This window comes from Solanum verrucosum, unplaced genomic scaffold (assembly GCF_900185275.1).
Source record: "Solanum verrucosum unplaced genomic scaffold, falcon-dt-bn FXZP01000062.1, whole genome shotgun sequence".
In the NCBI taxonomy this organism is placed as follows: domain Eukaryota; kingdom Viridiplantae; phylum Streptophyta; class Magnoliopsida; order Solanales; family Solanaceae; genus Solanum; species Solanum verrucosum.
In genome coordinates this window covers 94,103-116,386 of record NW_026020477.1, presented here as the reverse complement: position 1 = coordinate 116,386, position 22,284 = coordinate 94,103, and the positions used below count along the sequence as shown (strand labels likewise).

General features: G+C 38.5%; 1 protein-coding gene and 1 pseudogene across 6 annotated transcripts in view; both read right to left on the bottom strand.

Annotated features, from left to right (window-relative positions):
* The window catches only part of LOC125809294 (uncharacterized), an 862,104-nt gene that overhangs the window by 775,010 nt on the left and 64,810 nt on the right, over nucleotides 1-22,284 (bottom strand). The gene's annotated exons all lie outside the window — the stretch shown is intronic.
* Nucleotides 16,064-22,284, bottom strand: part of LOC125809219 (bi-functional coumaroyl CoA and feruloyl CoA ortho-hydroxylase F6H2-1-1-like) — a 40,275-nt pseudogene continuing 34,054 nt past the window's right edge.

Below are 22,284 nucleotides of genomic sequence, written 5' to 3'. Positions count from 1 at the left end.
GTTGAATCCTTCTAGGCAATTTGTGGATTTTTCAGAACAATGCTTATGATCACTTCCTATCCTCTAGATTGAATTGTCTTAGCAGGACTAACCGGGCAAGTTCTAGTTTTGCACAAAACCGTTTGAACAGTCAATGATTCTCACCCACTCTTGGGACATAGTTTCATTATCAGATTATCAGACTACCCAGTTCAAGTTTCAAGTCTAGTCATGCCACCAAGTCGATTGTTACTATGTCATACTCAGAGCCAACACAATCAACTAATCGTAGCCTACTTCTAGCATACAACCCAGAATCTGACGGGTATCATTTTTTATAAGCCATCATGCTTCATTTTGTATCATGCTTCTAAACATACAATCTTAAGACATGCCGGTTCAACAAAAATTAAACAGTCTCTTGGGGAAAAGAAAACAGGCAAGAAACCCCAAGAGAGGATTCATGAGTTGGGTTATTCAGACTTCACCCTATCACTCACAATCCATTTACCCCACCCCCAACAAAAATAGATGCAATTGTCCACAATACATATAGAAACAGTAAAAGAAAATGGATTTGGATGAAACAAACCTGTGGCGCAAAGCGCCGGTGACTCATCAACAAGTAGGGGGTCGGTTTCCCGGAACCCGCGTGAACATCAGTGGGGGCACCCTCAGTAGTGCCCACCTCAGCAATCCTAGCACCCTCAGTAGTGCCCACCTCAGCAATCCTAGCACCCTCAGTAGTGCTCTCTATCAACTGCTCCACACCATCAGTGGTGCTCACAACGTCCCTCCAAATAGGCTGAACCATTGCAACTGGGGCAGAGATCGATGCCCCTGCAGCTCTCTCACGCACCCTCTGCTAGCGCAACTCTTCGTCTGCAATCGAAGCCCTCCTAGCCTCCTTCTCCTGCCGATGCTTGCTTTTCTGAGCTTTCTCTTCCTCCGTGCGATGAGAGCGGTGCCGCTTGCCCTTGGCATGTGTCGGTGCAGGCCCCTCCTCGACGGCCCACTGAATAGAGCCTCTAGCACTGTATCATCAGCCAGTGCAGTGGGAGCAGCCTGAGTCTCAACTGAAGGTGCAGCAAGAAAGGCATCAACGTCAGTCCGGAGCTGGCTAAGTCAGCCTGCAAAGCAAATAGCTCTATGCCCGGAGCTGATCGCTCGAGGACTCGCAACTCAAAGGCATCAAGGCACTTATTAATAGCCTGGACCTTCCGATCCATCATCCCCTCCATCCTGTGCTCCATTCTAGCCTCAGACTCTGCAATCAACTTTTGCATCCACGACTGGATGTGATGCAGTAGTGTGGCCATCTGCGCCTCTAACTTCTGTACTCTAGCCATTGGGACAACCGTCACTCCTAACTGTGGTGTAGACCGGGAAGAATACTCGCTGCCTGACAAAAGGAGCCTGGGACAGTGTTGGTGTGGTCTTGGATAATGGGGTCACCGCCCTGTGCTTCCCACAGTGTCTGCAAGATCGGAACCTAAGGGAGGTACTCAATTTGGGGCTCTCTGCGAGGTGCTGCCACATTTGCCTCATCTCGAATAAGGCCGATGTCCAATGCCCCTATAGGGTGGACTAACCTGTCACAATGCCAGATCGGCACTCCAGAGTCCCTGCACAAATGAAAAATTAGACATGGGAATGGGTAAGTAGTGGAGTTCCTGAAAGCTCTCTCGTGAATCTCTGCCAGCAGCTTTTGTAGCAACACTTTGTTACGCACCAGCAGCCAGAAGAACTTGGATACAAAATTTAACGTGGCCTTCCGGATGCCCAACCGTGGAGCAGCGACCCATTCCGCCCGCTCGCCATCCGCAGCAATGTACCTGGCCAGCCATAGTATAACAACCTCTTGTGCTCAGCATTCCTCTAAAAAGCGCCACTCCGCACGATGTCCCAGCGGTAATCAAACTCTGAAGTGTTAGGACACCAAGAGTGCCCATGGTAGGACCATAGAGAAAACGGCTAATGGTGGCGGGTGATATGTCCACCGGACACCCTCGAACCAAGGTGGAAGTGAGCGGAGCCTGAGCTAGTGGCTTTGACCGCTTGGAAATGGAACCGCGGAGAGTGGCCGCATAGGAAGCATAGAACTCCCGTACAATCTCCTCGCTATACGTCCCTGGGTCTCGAGCCATCCAGTCACACTTGTGAAGGTTGAACAGCCTGTGAATATCTGGAACAGTATGCAAGCTCCCCGTGAGGACTCTGCGCTCCTCTGTAATTAGTCGGGCCATCTTTTGTTTGTCATTGACCATCTTAGCATCCCGATAGATCTGCCATTGACCTTCTACGCACCACCTATTCAGCTCGCCGGCTACAGGAGTGGGCTCATCATTCCGTGGTGCAGGTATGGACTCTGAGCTAGTTGCCTCGTCAGACAAGGCTGCTTGGTCATTTTCTCCAGACCCTGTGGATGATTTGGCATTGGACCCTGTAGCATGGGCAGACCCGGATTGTGAAGAGTGGGCAGACTGGGAGCCTGAGGCATGGGCAGACTCGGACCCGGACATAGGTCCCTCTGAACTGGAAGCAGCCCCAGTTGGTGACCCGATCAGTGTGTGCTCCTCATCAGACTGGGAGACAGTGACTACGTCGGGGAGCACCTTCCGAGGGGTGCTTCTGGGTGCAGCGCGAGAAGCCCTAGGGTTGAGAGGCACATATGCTGGGTCAGAGTCGGTGTCGGTGTCCTCATCAATTAACCGGAAACTAGGGGCAATAGATTTGGACTTGCCCCTTTTGAGTAGGTGACCATCTTCTTGGGTGCCATCGTACCTGCGGGAACGATATTAGTGCCAACACTAACCATATGCAGCAAAAGAAACTTTTAGAATTGGTAACGACCCTCAACTAAGTCCACAAAAAAAAATTTGACAGATGCTACAGTGGTCATCCACGGAGGAGACCTACGGTCCGTAGACTGATCTACGGTCCGTGGATCTCTTCCGTGGATCAGGGGGCCTGACATATAGGTCGCAGATGGAAACCACGGAAGTGCAGAACGGTCCGTAGATGGACCTACGGACCGTAGTCCACCTCCGTGGTTTCACACTTGGTGAAATTTTTCAGGTGCATCCAATTACGAACCCCATCTACGGTCCGTAGATGATCTACGGTCCGTAGACGGGGTATCGTGGAAGCCATCAGTGCCAGGTATCATACATTTTTGGCCTTAGTTTTCAACATTAACACAACCTCATCATGCATTTACAAATTTAAATTATGCTAGTTCGTCATTCTTAAGATTCCGACCGATTATTATACCCAACAATTTAGACTAGATGTGGAACCCTAAGTCGAAACTAGCATATAGTTTTTACGATCACATACAATAATGCTATACAATCACTATCTATCGTTCCAAGGGCATTGTAATATTCAAGTTTATCATGCACTTTCATCTAACAATTACCCAAGGTCAAGACCCAACTCCCGACTCTCTATATTCAATCTATGAATCGAAATTCAAAGTGAAGGGAAAGTCTATTACCTTACAAGCAACAAGGAGTGGGGTGATTGCGTGATGATACTATGCTTAGCAAGACCAAGGAGTCACCTCTTCGTTACTGACCAAACACCGGACCCTTTTTGTTAGATTATGGGATGGGTTGTTTTTGTATGGAAGGGATTTTGGGAATTATGGAAGGGGTGATGTTATTGGGGAGTTATGGAGTGATTTAGGGAGTTATGGAATGTTAGAAACGGTTTTGGGAGTAATGGAGGGAAGAGGAATGGTTTGAAACATGGGGCTTTTAAGTAAGGGGGTCCGGGTCGGGTCAGACAACCTTAGGGTTTGGACTCACGAGACCCCGTCTACGGTCCGTGAGTCGATCTACGTCCGTAGATCGGGACCGTAGATCACTATTATACTTAGACAAATTTAGGGGCTTACCTGGGATCTACGGATACCATTGACGGTCCGTGGATCAATCGACGGGCCGTCGATGGGATCCGTAGACCTCTGCACCAGACCATTTTCTGCAGATTCATTGCGTGGTGTACCTGCACATGTAGCAACCAATAGGCTATTATTTTTTTACATTTTCTGGACACTTTTTAGACACGGACCCTATATTAATTCTAGCCAACACTAAGAACTAAAACACTAAAGCAACCTACCTACATTGATACAAAGACGCAAGTAATCAAAGAAAGCTAAACTACTAAATGGAAAACAGAACCCTATCGTTGGCCAGATTGTACATCTTGGGTTGCCTCCCAAGCAGCGCTTGATTTAACGTCGCGGCACGACGCAGGTGTCTTGATTACTCAGACTTCATCAAGATTGCAGGCCTCAATCACTCTTGCACAGTTTCAGCATTTCCCAGATAGATCTTGATCCTTTGCCCGTTCACCACAAACCTTGTTCCATCCTTATTTTCAAGCTCAACGCTCCATGCGAGAGCACTTTTGTGAGCAAAAATGGCCCGGTCCACTTGGACTTGAGTTTGCCTGGAAATAGGCGCAACCTAGAGTTGAATAGCAGCACAAGATCACCAACCACAAATTCTCGCTTTTCAATTCTTTGATCATGATACCTCTTCATCTTCTCTTTGTATAAGGCTGAACTTTCATAAGCTTTTAGGCGAAACTCATCAAGCACATTCAAGTCATTCATCCTTTGATTAGATGCAGTGCCCCAATCCAAATTTAACTTCTTCATTGCCCACATAGCCTTGTGCTCTAGCTCTACTGGTAAATGACAAGACTTCCCATATACAAGTTGGTAAGGAGACATACCTATGGGGGTCTTGTATGCAGTGCGATATGCCCATAGAGCATCATCAAGCTTCCTTGACCAATCCGTTCGATTGGCGTTCACAGTCTTCGCCAATATCTGTTTGATTTCTCTGTTGGACACTTCAACTTGACCGCTAGTCTGTGGATGATAAGGAGTGGCTACATTGTGACGGACACCATATTTCTCAAGTAGTGCCTTGAACAACTTATTACAAAAGTGAGAGCCTCCATCGCTAATAATAGCCCTCGGTGTACCAAATCTGGAGAAGATATTCTTTTTCAAGAATGCGGTGACACTTTTACCTTCGTTGTTGGGAGCGCTACTGCTTCCACCCACTTCGATACATAATCAACCGCAACAAGAATATACTTCATCCCATATGAACTCACAAATGGACCCATAAAATCAATGCCCCATACATCAAATAATTCTATCACCAGTATAGGATTCATAGGGAGCTCTTGCCTCTTTGAAATCCCTCCCTCTTTGGCAACGATCACAAGACTTGGCGAAATCATGAGCATCTTGGTGGATGGTAGGCCAATAGTATCCACACTGCAAAATCTTATGTGCAGTCCGAATACCACTATGATGCCCACCAACGGGCGATGAATGGCATGCTTCCAGTACACTCAACATCTCAACCTCAGGCACACAGCGACGAATAATCCCATCAGCACAACTACGATACAAATAAGGTTCATCCCAGAAGAATTTCTTCACATCATGCATAAACTTTTTCCTTTGGTGAAAAGACAAATCGGGTGGCACAATATCGCTTGCCAAATAATTAGCAAAGTCTGCAACCAAGGAATCAAATCATTAGAAGCAGCCAATACCTGTTCATCTGGAAAAGCATCATTAATTTCAGCCCTATCTCCAAGCTTTAGCATAGCCTCTTCCTCTAATCTGGACAAGTGGTCGGCAACTTGATTTTCGGTTCCCTTTCTATCTTTTACCACAAAATCAAACTCTTGCAGCAACAATACCCATCTAATCAATCGTGGTTTTGCATCCTTTTTGCCATCAAATACCTCAATGCAGAATGGTCAGTATGCACGATGACCTTAGTACCAAGCAAGTAGGATGAAATTTTCGAATGCAAAAACCACCGCAAGAAGTTCTTGTTCGGTCACAGTATAATTCTTCTGGCCACATTTAGAGCTTTGCTAGCATAGTAAATAGGGTGAAGAATTTTCTCGCGCCTTTGACCCAATACTACACCAAGCGCCACTCCACTCGATCACACATTACCTCAAACGGTTGTCCCCAATCCGGTGAAATAATGATAGGTGTGTAACCAACTTTTCCTTCAACTCTCCAAATGCTCTAAGACAAGCATCATCAAAATAGAACTTACTCTCCTTCTCGAGCAGTTTGCACAAGGGATGTGCAATTTTTGAGAAATCTTTGATGAATCTCCTATAAAAACCTGCATGCCCAAGAAAACTTCTAACACCTTTTACAGAGATGGGTGGTGGAAGCTTTTCTATTACCTCAACTTTAGCTCTATCAACCTCAATACCTTTCTCTGAAATTCGATGACCCAACACTATACCTTCTTTTACCATGAAATGACACTTCTCCCAATTCAGCACCAGGTTGCAGTCTTCACATCTTTTAAGCACCTCGGCCAGATGTTCTAGACAATGATCGAACGAATCACCTATAACTGAAAAATCATCCATGAACACTTCAATAGTGTCCTCCACCATATCAGAAAATATCGACATCATACATCTCTGGAAGGTCGCTGGAGCATTGCACAATCCGAATGGCATCCGTTTGAAAGCAAAAGTCCCATATGGGCAAGTGAAGGTGGTCTTCTCTTGGTCTTCTGGAGCTATAGAAATTTGATTGTAGCCCGAATACCCATCAAGAAAACAATACCAACCCTTGCCTGCAAGTCTATCCAACATCTGGTCCATGAATGGCATAGGGAAGTGGTCTTTTTCTGTCCACGCATTCAACTTCCGGTAATCCATGCAAACTCTCCATCCAGTGACAGGCCTCATTGGAACAAGCTCATTTCTTTCATTTGGAACCACAGTCATACCACCTTTTTTAGGCACACACTGCACAGGGCATACCCAATTACTATCTGAAATGGGATAAATAACTCCCGCATCCAGCCACTTGATGATCTCCTTTTTGACTACCTCTTGCATAGGTGGATTTAATCTTCTCTGGTGCTCAACACTGGGCTTATGATCTGGCATGAGTTGGATTTTGTGAGAGCAGATACCGGGGGGATCCCAATAATATCTGCAATAGTCCACCCAATCGCTCGCTTGAACCTCTTTAATACAGTCACCAAGCACTCTACTTCCTTGCATTCAAATCTGCTGCAATGATGACCGGCAAAGTATTTTCTTCGCCTAAATATACATACCTCAAGTGTGGTGGTAGAGCTTTAAGCTCCAATCTCGGTGCCTCCACAATAGATGGTCTTGTGGGTGGGGACTCGCGATTCTTCATGTCTAGCTCATACTTCTTTGGTTTGGACCGGTATTCACACTTATCAAGTGCGGCTACCAACTCATCATACTCTTAATACCATCACTACCGAAATTCATCATGACTGCTGCTAGTGCCTCAACACCTAGTCGCTCTTCAATTTGCACTTCTGACCCACTCTCCACTCTGTAAGTTATAGTAGATACTATTTGCAGCTCACCATTCTGCTTCATGGACCTATAGATATTGAAAGTTGCTTCTTCATTATTCAGTATGAACTTCATCTGTCCCTTTTCCACATCAACCAACGCACGCCCTGTGGCAAGAAATGGTCTCCCAAGGATGATGGGAACCTCAAAATCAACCTCACAGTCAAGAATCACAAAATCCGCCGGAAAGATGAAAGACTCTACTTTCATTAGCACATCATGGAGCACACCTATGGGCCTCTTCACAGTCCGATCAGCCATTAGTAACCGCATTGCAGTGGGCTTTGGATCCCCCAGACCCAACTTCTTGTAAATAGACAAAGGCATGAGGTTGATGCTAGCACAAAGATCACACAATGCCTTAGCAAAGTGTAACAACCCTATAGTACATGGGATCGTGAAAGCACCAGGGTCTTCCTTCTTCTGCACCAGAGATCTTGTAGCAATAGCACTACAATGCTGCAATCTATCATCATCTTCAAAACTCACAGACCTTTTCTTTGTCACCATATCTTTCATAAACTTTGCATACCTAGACATTTGCTCCAAGGATTCTATCAAAGGAACATTGATAGAAAGCTGCTTCAACATGGTGATAAACCTGTGATATTTACCATCTTCAGTCTTCTTCACTAACCGCTGTGGAAAAGGTGGTGGAGGTCTAGGTATGGGAACCACTTTCTGAGGTATCTCCACTTCTTGTTCTGTCATAACCTCCGACTCCTCTCTAACTTCCACCACATCATCTTCTTTTCTAATCTTGGTATCCACCACAAATGGCATAGGTGGATCTATGGTTTGCTTACCCCCTCGAGTAGTAATTGCCATACAATGACCATCATTCTTTGGATTCTGAATGGTGTTGCTAGGAAGAGTGCCAGGTTGACGCGGATTCACTGTAATAGACAACTGCGTCATCTGCTGCTCTAGATTCTTTATTGACACTGCATGGGCATCAACCTTTTGACCAATACCAGATAAGTCGTTTCTCATCTCCTTCACATTCTCATCAGTCGCATCAAACCTTCACATCATCTTCTGCAGCATATCTTCGATACGCGTCATATTACCTCCAGCTTCCCTAGCACCAGATTCCCGATTTTGAGGGGGAACATAGGGTCCAACCCGATCGTTTCTGCTGCAATAGTTGTTCCTATTGTAGTTGTTGTCGCGATTAAGTTCCCATCTCGGACATAGTGACCCTCTCGGTTGTAATTTCCATAGTTCCGACCTTGGTTCCCTTGACCTTGGTGCCAATTTTCCGTGTTGGATCCTTGGGCATTTGGTCGGAAACCCCCCATCTAATCATTCACCGCATAAGTGTCCTCTTCATAGTAACACTCCTCAACTGGTGGTGGAGTTCTAGTTAAGTAGTTTACAGCATTTACTTTTTCTGCTCCTCCACTCACATTCTTCAATACCAACCCCAACTCTGTCCTCATCTGAGTCATCTCATCACGAATATCATCTACAGAGTTAACAGTTGCATTATGAACTGCAAATGTGTTTCTCCCAGTATCTGACCTCCTAGTGCTCCACGCGAGAGATCCTCTCCAATTTTTCAGCAATCTGTGCATATGTACAATCACCATATGAGCCTCCAGCAATAGTGTCAAGTACTACTTTATTGTTATCATCCTGTCCTCGATAGAAATATTCCTTCAGTGAATCATCGTCAATACGGTGGTTTGGGACACTTCTTACGAAAGCAGTGAATCTGTCCCACGAGCTACTCACAGACTCTCTAGGTAATGCCACAAAATTGTTGACCCTATCTTTGTGATTGAGCTTCTTAGACACTGGATAGTACTTTGCTTTAAACACCTCTGCTAGTTGGTCCCATGTGAAAATTGAGTTATACGGAAGATCAGTGAACCATACTGCAGCATCGCCTGTCAGTGACAGAGGGAACACTCGTAATCTAATGACGTTCATATCCAAGTCTGGTCTACCTACACAACTTTTGCAAACCACCCTTAGCTTGGCCAAGTGAGCATGTGGATCCTCCGATGGCGATCCTGAAAATAAGCCTCTTGCTGTAAGCATCTGCATCAAACTACTAGTCACCACAAATGTGTGCCCTGGAGGTAGAGGAGGTAGGACAATGGGTCCATCAGAGTCTGCTATATCGATGTTGCCCCGATGGTTGTCGTGTTGTTGTGGGCCTGGTGGACCATGCACTCTCGCTGCATCTCCCAATTGATTTTCAGCTAGACCCCGGTTTTCCCCACCAACTACTCTTGGTTGTTGTAACTCAACTGCTTCATCTAGATTTCCTCCGATAGGATTAACTGGAAGTCTTTGATTGTTCATTCATCGCAAATTTCTATTCAACTCTGGATCGTACGGAGTAAGTGGTTCGCCTTGGCTCCGTGTACTTGGCATACACTAGGATCGGAACCTGAGAGAGACAAAAACAAAGAGAAAAAGTAAAATTAGGAAATATTTGACTAACGTTCAATAATGTAGTTAAAAGTAAATCTAACAGCCAGAATTTCCCGGCAGCGGCGCTAAAATTTGATACACTCAAATTACACCTCCTTACAGAAGTATAAGCGATCGTTATCACGTAAAGAACCCAACTTGTAGGTTGGGATCGATCCCACGAGGAAAATGGTTTAGACTTTACTTTAACTAACAATTATATTCAATTAGTCAAATTATTTCCAGAAACAGGTAATAAAAGGGGCGTTGTGCTTGTGTGAAATAAATAGTAAGAACTTATTAAGTAATCAATAATCAAACTCAACTTTGGTTGTTATCAAGATAAGAGAAATAACTAGGGTATACGTGTTCCCCACAATCTCATAACGCAGTAATCCTAGTAATAGCAATCCTTTTCTAGTGTATTACATGCAAAGTGATAAGTTAGGTATCTCTAAATCCTTGGTCCGGCATCTAGAGAATTTCACCCCGCACCTTGGTCCGGCTACGTGTGTATAATTTACTAACCCTTACCTTTACCTCATATTAGACATCATAATCGATGTTTGGCTTAGTTATTACTTCACACCAATCGACACTAGCCTATTAGATAGTATCACACTAAATCTATGTTGATAATTCTTTTCTTGTTGATTACCTCCTTGGTCCTGCAAGTAGCAACAAGGCGAGTTCTAACGTTGGCCACCGTTAAAAAGACTTCTAAACGAAAGAATTATCAATACATGCAACACATTATTCAAGAATTGCTTATTTACTATTTATACTTTGTTAATCGATCATGGTTCCCACAACCCTAGTTGTGGGTTTAGTTAATCATATTGGCAAGAACACAATTCATAATTGTAGATGAAGAAATCATGAACTTACGTAAAGAGAATGATAAACCTAGAAATTTAACTTGAATTGCAAAGCCAAAATCTTCAAAACGAACTTGGGAAATCAATAATTACTAGAGTTGCAAATTAATATCCAAAGTTACAAAGTAAAACTAGAATAATAGTGTCTAACCCCCAAACACGAGGTTTACATGTCCTATTTATAGAAAACAAATCCTAAATAAAAAAGGAAACAAATTAAGGAAAGTTTTGTTCAGGTACGCGTCTTCAATCCACGAGACCGACTTATGGACCGTCGATGGATCTACGGTCCGTAAGTCCCTTCCGTCAATCGGGACTTAGAAAATATTTCAGCTTCCAAAAATTAGCTTCTCTGAAGCAAACGATGGACCAGCAGTACGGACCGTAGATCGATCTACGGTCCGTTAATCCACTCCGTAGCTCCATACTTAGAATCTTCAAAAATCAGGTACTGGAACCCTCGCAGTATCACTCTACGGATCAACAGTACGGTCGGTAGATTAATCTACAGACCGTCAATGGGCACCGTGGTTCCACACTTAGTCAGATTTCCCTGATTTGTCCTTAATACCATGCCTGCTGATCTACGGTCATAACCTATGAACCGTGAATGGACCTACGGTCCGTAGATCACCTCCGTGGATGCCCTGTTTCTGCATTTCCTTCAGCTGTCTCTAAACTTCCGCGCCTGAACACCTTTCCTGCAAAACATGATAAAAACACATAAAAACCAATATAAAAAGGCCTTAGACACACACAACTTGTAAGTGAAATGTATTAGAAATACCGTAAACTCACGGTATATCACAACACAATAAAACATGAAAAAATAACAATATAATGAGGAATTCTCGGGATGTGATTTATTATAGGCAAATTTCGTTATATGGTTAATTGAAACTACTAATAGGCAGCTAAATATCAGTGGGTAGGCTGGACTATGATTGAAATAATTTTCTCTCGAACAACTATCACGTTTCAAGTGATTTCTCTCGAACATCAACAATCTTAACAAATAAGAACAGCCCACAACCTCAATACATCCTTTCTATTGATAAAGATGGGTAGGATTAGGTTTGGGATTCACTCTCTCAAGTTGATCCCATATCAACCCAATACCTACAAACCATTAATTAAAAGTTTTGGTTCAAAAACCCCTCTCTCAAGCAAGCTAAGAACTCAAAGTTAGAACTGTATTTTCGACTACAATTCATAGATTAAAACACAACCAATGATTAAACCCATTTCAATATAGCATTTAAATTAGTTATTAACAAAACCCATAAGCTAATTCAACCCATAATCACACCCCAAGAATTGGGGTTGTAGCCACACATCATAAAAATAGGAAAACGATTACCAAATACATTTTCCATGATCCGGGTAAATGTTCCCAAGTCTTTACAATGGTCCAAATTGAAGAAATTTAGAAACTGACTTGCAAATCCTCAAAATTGAGCTTCAAAATCATCAAAGTCTACAATAAGAACTACAAAACTAAGAGAAAACTTTAACTGTAGAATGGGAACAACAATATCTGGGTGAGAACTACTCAAAATCCCTTTCAAAATCCAATTTATAGTTTCCCAAAATTTAGCCTGAAAAGCCATTAGGCGAGGTAAGCCGGGCGAGACGAGTGGTTCAGCGATACGCCATTTTGCTCTCTTCTGTCGCCCTTTTGCATTGGTACTCAACATCCCAAATTATGTAACTTTGGGAGATCTAGTGTGTTGTCGCAGAATCGATTGGCGATTCGCCGAATGCTCACTTTTGTCGCCAACATGGTTTTTTCCTAGGGCTGGAACACTGGAACATTAAGCGAGCTGAAATTCCACTCGGTGGTTCACTGGGTGGTCTTGGCGATCACCGGGAACTTCTTTCTTCCACTTGTTCAGCTTGTTTTGCTCATTTTTCCCTAGTAGTGTCCTTGGCCTTCTCCTTAGCTCTTATACCTGAAAATCAATGCTTTAACATCAGTTTATAGTATAAATTAGGTATTTTAGGACACTAACACTATCAAAACAAAGCCCTAAATGAGTCCAAATCTCAGACACATCAACATCCCTCATAGTATTAAAAGCTTCATAGATAGATAGAAAAAGTTCATTAGTTTTTTAGTTTTCAGTTGTTTATTTTGAGACTTGAGTTGCCACTTTGGCTAGTTGAATGTTTATTTCTAAAACATTTTTAGTTTATATTTTGAGACAGTTGAATAAAGTTTATCTTTTGGGTGGATCTTATTTATGAGTAAGTATTCTGCTAAGAGTTAAGCCAGGCCAAGGAATGTAGGCTCGAGTGACAACCATGACCAAGGTGTAGGCTCAGTTTGTGACACTTATACCTTGTCGGGGTATGGAACTCCTCAACAAAGTGGATCCACTAATCTATGCTTAAAATCAATAAGGAATGATCTAAAAAGTATGATTCTTTCTATCCACATTGGCTACATGGCTTATGAGGACTTTGAGTTATCTGAACTCGTCCCCATATCGATGCTCAATACTACTCCCAAAATATAACTTAGCTCATATGTTTAAAAACATTTCCTCATCCTCAAGCTTTGAGATCATTACTCAAAGGTTCTCTTAAAAGATATTATACTCAAACACTCCTCATGAACTCATTTGGAATCGAGGTTTCCCCTAATTTTAAATGTAAAAACATTTACTCTTGGGAATACTTAGTTCCCATGTATTCACTTTGAAGAAATGAAACTCAACTCTCCTCATCCTCAAACTCAAGTACTCAAGTCTAAAACAAGTTTTAAAAAATTGTAAAAGACTTCTCAAAATGACTCAAAAGAACTCTCAAGACTTTGCTCTTAACTCTACCTTGAATTTGAATTACGAATTCAAGGGTTGGGATTTATGTTATAAATGAATTCTCGATGTTTATATGTATTTTAGAATAGTTATAATCAATACAGAGTAATGGTACACTTTAAAAGAACTTCGACGAGCAAACATCAGAAAAAGGGTTGGGGCAAGAAACCTGGCGCACGGCTGGGGCGGGGAGCCAACCCCTGAACATATAAGGCTGCCTTTTGGTTCACTGTTGGGATGCCACCCCATCCCATTTGGTGTATCTAGGGCGCGCCGCCCCAGCCCTCCCCCAAAACATTCCAACGAATTTTTCTTCTCATTTTTTTATCCTAATTCGTCTAGAATCGATTGTAATCCTCAAATTTTCCTTAGATTCAATTAACCAATACAAGTACATGAGAATATACTCAAAAACAACTCTCAACTCAATAAATTTTTCTGAAGAACTCATCAAACCCATCCTAATTAAAGAACGAAAGAAACACTTCAAGAACACTCATCAAGAACATTAACTTTCTAAATATTTATGAATAGATTCGAAAAAGAAAGTTATGATGGGTGTGTGGGTGAACGAACCCAACACTATGAAAACTTACTTACCTCGATTTGGCAAAACAAATCCTCGATTCGCAAGAGATCTTGTTCGTTCATCCTTTTCTCCTCTTTTCCTCTTCTTGAACTCCTCTCAAAACCGTAAGTGTAATTTAGGATTGTCAAAACTGACCCAAATCAGTTTTGACCCCTAAAATAATACTAAAAACGTTTTAAGCTGATGGGGTAAGGAAAAGACAAAAATACCCCTCACTAATTCAAGTAACTTTCCTTAACTGGACAAGCTGACTTCAAACAAGCATATCTCCCTCATCCAAACTAGAAATTTAACAAACTCGGTGGCGTTAGAAAGAATATTCAAAAACCTTTCATTTGATATCTTATGGGCTAGATAACTCATCTTGTACTAACAGTTATGGCCGTTTGAAGTTGACCCAAAACTCACAACTCAAACATAACTTGCAAAATTTCAAATTTGGCTATTTCCAATTTCTTTCTTTCTAAATTTAGCTCTTTCTATTGCGGGATGTTACAAACATGTAATTATATTGGGTTTTATGACCCATTTATGTAGTTTTCCCTATTTTTTGAAATAAATAGGAAAAAGCTTTAGAAAGTCATAAAAACGGTAATACTTAGATCTGTTAGAATAAAACAATTAATATGCTTGATTGCATTTCCCCATACATTACTAAATCTTCATCATATTTTTGTTCTTCGTTTGTTACAAAATCGACACATTAATTCGCCTCTCTACAAACATCTTAGATAGTGTCAAATGTGAAATTATTAAATTTCTACTATGCCAAATGCTCAAAATTTAAGAAATGTGAAATTATACACTAATTTATAATTATTAAAGGGTCGAAAAATTCATTCTACAACATATCAACACAATTTTTTAATGAGTTGAGCTAGTAAATAAATGGTTCAATGTTCAGGTAAAATTTGGATGGATTTGACGAATCATATTTTCATTAATGAGTTTTTCTTTTCGAGGTGAATTTTTTGTAGAATTTACGTAGTATTTGATAATATAAACTTGACATTTGATACCAGTTTTCGTCTTCGAGAGACTACGTATTACAATCATTGATGATTAGGGGGTTTCATCACCCTAAATTTGACACTAGTCTTAGGAGTGAAAGTAAATTCATTCTAAACTTGAAATCTATAGTTGATACTTGTCACAATCTTAGAAAATGATAAGTTTCATTTAAGAAGATGTTTTTCCCCTCATTTTCTATTCAGTATCTAATTTAAAACTAAATACAAATTATTTTCTAAACTCAAGATCTTTAATTGACGGCACAGATAATTACTACCCATCATGAGTACATGTTGTTTCCTATTCAATATTCGATATCTGCTTTAAAGAAAGCACATTTTTCAAATTATAGAGTTTATGTTTAAAATTATCACAGTGTTACACACCAACCATTAGAAGAATAAACATACAATATTACAAAAAAAAAATATTGGGTAAAGTAATTATAAACAAAAAGAAGAATAAAGGGTAAAATAAGAGTATTAAATGATTAGAACAAAACAAGATAATGACACAATCATACCAACTCACTAGTTATGTAAAGAGAGAGTTTTTGTCATTCCATGATAACGAATTAGAAATACAATAACATTCACATAATAAAAAATTTGTAGATGAAAATATCAAATTTTAGCAAAATATAGTGATGCTTTACCAGAAGGCCTCTTACGAAAGAAATAATCTCAAAAATTAAGAAACTAGACATGTTTGTACACTGGTTTTTCTCTATCTTTCAGCATTTGTTGAAATGGACCAATGACACTATCAAGGCTATGATTCAAAACTACTGATACGGATATTCGAGCCTAGCTCGAATCAACTGCTACACAATGCTTGATACTTTAGTATCGATCATTTTTCTTGGTCTGCAACGAGTCACCTATGTTCACCACTAAATCATCTTTTATTGGATTTACGTTGATCCAATTATCGCCTTTAGTCCCTCAGACATATAGGCCTTCCATGTCATCCTGGAAGAGTAGAGTGATGCAAGACACGTCGCAGTGTCGGCAAGGCCCCAATGGTGATACTTGGATTTGGGAATGGTGGATAGTTGTTTATGTTGATAGCCATAGTTTCCATCAAGAGAGGTTCTATAGATTCATTAATTTCATTGGCATTGAGACCCTTCAATAGCACCTCTAACAACTTTTTAGCAAGTAGTTTAGCCCACTTTTGATACTCCAAGACTTGGTTCCTATAAACAAGTGACAAAGTTAGGAATTTCCTTAAAAGCATACGAAATTTAATGGCAAGGTAATTTAATGTCAAAGTCAAGAATTTCACTAAGAGTGTTTCGATAGTCCATCAGAAACAACATTTTTATCCCCAGAAAGGTAGAAATAATATATGCATACATCCTATCCTCTCCATACCCTACTTGTGAAATTATAGAAGATATATTATTGTAAAAAAGATTTCAAAAAAAAGTTCCTACATATGCAATATAATTCTAAATTAAGTTATATACACCTTTATAAAATTTAGAGATAATGATCAAAAACACACCTGAAGTAACACATTTTTGCAAGTCTCCTATCTGATTTATCATCAACTAAATACCAAAACACATCTCAAAATAAATGAGTCAGTTGCCATTAGGATTAAATTTTATGCCTACCTAACTTGTGACACAACCTTTTGTGATTATATTTAGACACTTGGTCTAGTAAGTTTTGAGGTTTGTTTTGATAGATAGCTAACAATAATTCAGATAGAAAACACAAATACCTTACAGTTAAAGATATGAAACTCATGAAAAAAGTAATACTACAAGTATGTTTTTTTACTTACTCAAAAACATGTGACCTATAAATTACACAAAACGGAAAACCCAAAAAGTTACCTTGTTTGAGGAGGCCAAAGATTGCTATCATTTTGTGGATTACAACCATATTTTATACTATCCAACCAGTCCCAAACTTTATAATTTTTCTCACCAATAGCACTCCAAAACATCAACACATATTCACCATCACTATAGCTCTCTTTGTAATACATAATTTTTTCTTCAGCTAGCAATTCAAAGTACTTGTGTACTACATTTTTCAAAACTTCAAGAACTTGAATTGGGATCCTATGATTGATGTTTTGGAAGAAGCCTCACTTGCTTGTTGCTTCTTGAATTGATTTTTCAACATTTAAATCGTCAAAATTTGATAAAGTAATTGTTGGGATTGATTCTTGATTGTCAATTTGAGATTAGTCTAGTATGTGTTCTTTTGGTTGAATACATTGTGAGTTGAATCTTGACGAGTATGTACTAATGGAAGAAGGAAATTTTGGAGGTTTTTTATGGTGGGTTTTAAGAGGGGTGTGGGGGGGCGGATAAGGGGGGTTGGCTATGAAATGATGGAAGAAGGAGATTTGGGGTTTCTATAGTGGGTTTGAGGGAGGAGGGGCGTTGGAGTTTTGGCCTGATTTTCTTACCTTATTTGAAGTTTATTTTTCTCTTGAAGGAAAGTCAAAGTATTACCATAAATGCTTCAACTTTTCCTGAAAGGAAAATATAATTTTCTTTCATATTTGGTTTATTATTTACTTTAGATGAAAAGTATGGAATCATATAAATTGATTGCACACCTTCTCATACCAAGAACATTCACAATGTAGACGTTTAAGAGTTTAGCTTAGGGGGATATTTTCCCCAATATGCTTATGCTTTTTCCATACTAGTTTTATAATATGTAGGTTGTTAAGCCAAATCATATCAATAATATATTTTTAGTATGCTTTTACTTTTCATCTGATTTATCGACCATATGATTTGCAATTGTAAGCTTCTGCATAACGCCCCAATCACTTTCGAACACAACAAGGGGGAGGGGGGGGAGAAGCGGGGTCAGTTTTGAATGGTGGAATAAAATGTATTTTTTCAGTTTTAACCATACATTTTAGATTCAAGTTTTTTGAATAAAGAGTCACCTTTGTTAGGGAGTGATTTAATCTCAATGTAAGATTTTCTGGCAAGGATTCAAATTTAGTTAGATTCAATATGACTATCAAAACATCAAATGAGGAAAATAATAATTTCTTCATTCTATTATTTCAAGGGAATGGGGTGTGGGTATATGGATGACTTAAACAAGATTCTTGAATTATATTTTTTATTTAGTGTTTCAATTTTTCTTTCTTTTAATTTTAATCAAACATCATCATCATAACATATATCTTGTAGAAATGGAAATTTGTGAGGTGGCTTCTTGCTTTCATTTACATGAATTGGGATTTGTTTGAATAATTTTTTTTGAAATTTGTGTACTATATTATATCCATAAAAAATTATCAGTAAAAATAGTACTACTATAATTTAATATTCCATTTTACTTTTAATATTATAATTTTATAGCTATAAATTATTAGTACAATTGAGAAGATTTGATGGAGACTTATACCAAATGTATATTATTATTATTTTTGAGTAAATACAATTTTTTTTTTAAATCCAGATTTTTGCATTAATATCCAAAAGTGTATTTACAAATCAGAGTAGGTCTTTGGCTACCTACTCTTTCATGAAATAAACCTCTACAACAATCTATGAATATAATAAGAACTAATCGTACAACATCAACTACTTCTGGCGCCTTCTAAGGATTGCAATCAAACTGTTGGAATAGGAAAAATCTTTAAAAAGTCATAGAAGCAGTACTACTGAAATCTGTTAGACGAAAAAAAATTCTTATGCTTGAGTGCATTACTAAATCTTCATCATATTTGTGTTCTTCATTTGCTAGAAAATCGACACATTAATTTACCTCTCTCCAAACATGCTAGATGGTATCAAATGTGAAATTATTAAATTTCAACTATGTCAAATGCTCAAAATTCAAGAAATGTGAAATTATGCACTATTATGCTGGTTAAAAGGTCGGAAACTACATTCTACAACATATCAACACAGGTTTTTATGAGTCGAGCTAGTAAATAAATGGGTCAATAATCATGCCAAATGAGGATGGATTTGACGAATCATATTTTTATTAATGAGTTTTTGTTGTTAGGGTGAATTTTTTGTAAATTTTACGTTGTATTTGATAATCAAAAATCGACATTTGAAACCAGTTTTCGTCATTGAGAGATTATTCATCACAATATTTGATGATTTTGGGGGGAGGGGGGGTTACAACCCTACAATTCATACCAGTCTTAGTAGTGAAAGTAAATTAATTCTAAACTCAAAATCTATAGTTGATGATGGACATAGTTTCCACCGGTCACGATCTTAAGAAATGATAAGCATTATTTAAGTAGATGTTTTTCCCCTCATTTTTTGTATGCAGTATCCGATCTGAATGCAAATTCTTTTCTAAATTCGAGATCTTTAATTGATTGTTGAGATAGTTATTACCAATCATGCATACGTGTTTTTTCTTGTTCTATATTCGGTATCCGCTTTAAAGAAATCACATTTTTCAAATTATAGAGTTCAAATTTAAAATTATCACAGTGTTACACACCAACGATTATAAGAATAAACTTACAGTATTATAAAGAAAAAAAGATGGAGTTAAGTTATTATAAAACAAAAAGTAGGATAAAGGGAAAAATAAGATTATTGAATGACTAGAACAAAACAGGATAACGATACAATCATACCAAATCACTCGTTAAGTAAAGAGACACTTTTTAGCCTTACACAATAACAAATTTGACAATACAATACCATTTACATAACAAGATATTTGTAGATTAATACATCAAATTTTAGTAAAATCTAGCGATGCTTTAGCAGAAGCCTCTTACGGAAGAAATTATCCCAATAATTAGAAAACAGGACATGTTTGTACACTAGTTTTTCTTTATCATTAAGCATTTGTAGAAATGGACCAATGACACTATCAAAGCTAGCATTCACAAAAAGCAGTACGTATATTCAAGCCCTACTCGAATCAACTACTACATAATGTTCGATACTCTTGTATCGATCGTTACTCATTATTAGCAACGAGTCACCTATATATGTTGACCACTAAGGTGCCTTTGATTGGATTTACGTGGATACAGTTATGTCCTTTAGTCCCTAGGACATATAGGCTTCTTGTGTCATCTTGGAGGAGTAGAGTGATGAAGAACACGTTGCAGTGTCGGCGACAACCAATAGTGATACTTGGATTTTGACATAATTGATAGTAGTTTATGCTTATAGACACATTTCCCATCAACAGAGGTTCTAAAGATTTATAAATTTCAATAATATTGAGACTTTCATGAAGGGAGGGTATGAGTTGTAATTATTTTTTAGAGAATGGGTATTTCTTGAATTACTTTGGGTTTGGGTATGAACATGTAACTATTTTGGGTTTAATGACCCATTTATGTAGTTTTCCTTATTTTGTTTTTGGAATAAATAGGAAAAAGCTTTAAAAAGACATAAAAACAGTATTACATAAATCTGTTAGAGTAAAAATAATCTATATGCTTCAGTGCATTTCCCCATACATTACTAAATCTTCATCATAGTTATGTTCTTCATTTGTTAGAAAATCGACACATTAATTTGCCTCTCTCCAAACGTGATAAATACTGTCAAATGTTAAATTATTAAATTTCAACTATGTCAAATGCCCAAAATTCAAAAAATGTGAAATTATAGACTAATTTATAATGGTTAAAGGGTCGCACGCTATATTCTACAACATATCTACACATTTTTTAATGAGTTGAGTTAGTAAATAAATGGGTCAATAATCAGGCCAAACTAGGATGGATTTGACAAATCATATTTTCATGAATGAGTTTCTGTTGTTAGGGTGAATTTTTGTAGAATTTACATAGTATTTGATAATAAAAACATGACATTTGGTCTCAGTTTTCATCATTGAGAGACTACCTATCACAATCATTGATAATTGAGGGGTTTCGTCACCCTAAATTTGATACCAGTCTTAAGAGTAAAGTAAATTCATTCTAAACTCCAAATCTATAATTTATGAAGGAGATAGTTGATACTTGTCAGGATTTTATAAAATGATAAATGTCAATTAACTTTGAGTTTTTCCCCTCATTTAGTATTCACTATTTGATTTAAAACTGAACGCAAATTCATTTCTAAACTCAAGATCTTTAGTTGACACCGGAGATAATTACTACACCTATCATCAGTACATGTTTTTTCTTATTCTATATTTGGTATCCGCTTTAAAGAAAGCACATATTTCAAATTATAGAGTTCAAGTTGAAAATTATCATAGTGTTACACACCAACGATTACAAGAATAAACTTACAATATTACAAAGAAAAAAATATTGGGTAAAGTTATTATAAAAAAAAAAGTAGGATAAAGGGTAAAATAATATTATTAAATGATTAGAACAAAACAAGATAACGACACATTCATACAAACTCACTGGTTATGTAAAGAGAGAAATTTTGTCATTACATGATAAACATTTAACAATACAATAATATTATCATAACAAAAAAATTGTAGATTAAAATTGTAACACCCTGTAACTAGAAAGAAATTAAAAAGAGGAAATAGTCATTTTTGGAAAGTATAAAAAAATTCTGGAAAATATTAATTGTGTTAAAGTTGAGTTTTTGGTGAACTTCAAACGACCATAACTTCTAGATAAGGATGAGTTAGGTGTGTTTCTAGATATAGTAGGAAATATCTTGGAACAATCTTTCCAACGCCGCTGAGTTTGCGTGATTTCGAGTTCGTATGAGGGAGATATGCCCATTGGAAGTAGGGTTGTTCAAATAAGGAAATGCCCAATCCGGATTTTAGAGGGGCATTATGGTCTTTTCCTTACCCAATTATTTTATTTTGTTTTTAGGTAATTAATTGGGGTCTAAACTGATCTTAGTCAATTTACGCTTTTGGGAAAAGAGTTAGGATTTTGAGAAAAGAGAAAAAAAGAGGAGAAAGGAGGAAAGGAAAAAAGAATCGTCCAGATCTTCACGAATCGCATGTAGATTTCATCAAGGGGTGATCCCTACGAGGTATGTGAGTTCATACAGCGTTGGTTTCGTTCACCCACGCGCCAAACATGTATTATTCAATGTAATTTTATCCTAAAAAGATTGAGAACTTGATGTTCTTGAGTTGTATTTCTTGAATTGCTTTCGTTCTTGAATTTGGGATGAGATTGAGGAGTTCTTGAGAGTTTAAGATTGATTATTAGAGATGCTTTGAGTTATATTCTTTTGTATATGCTA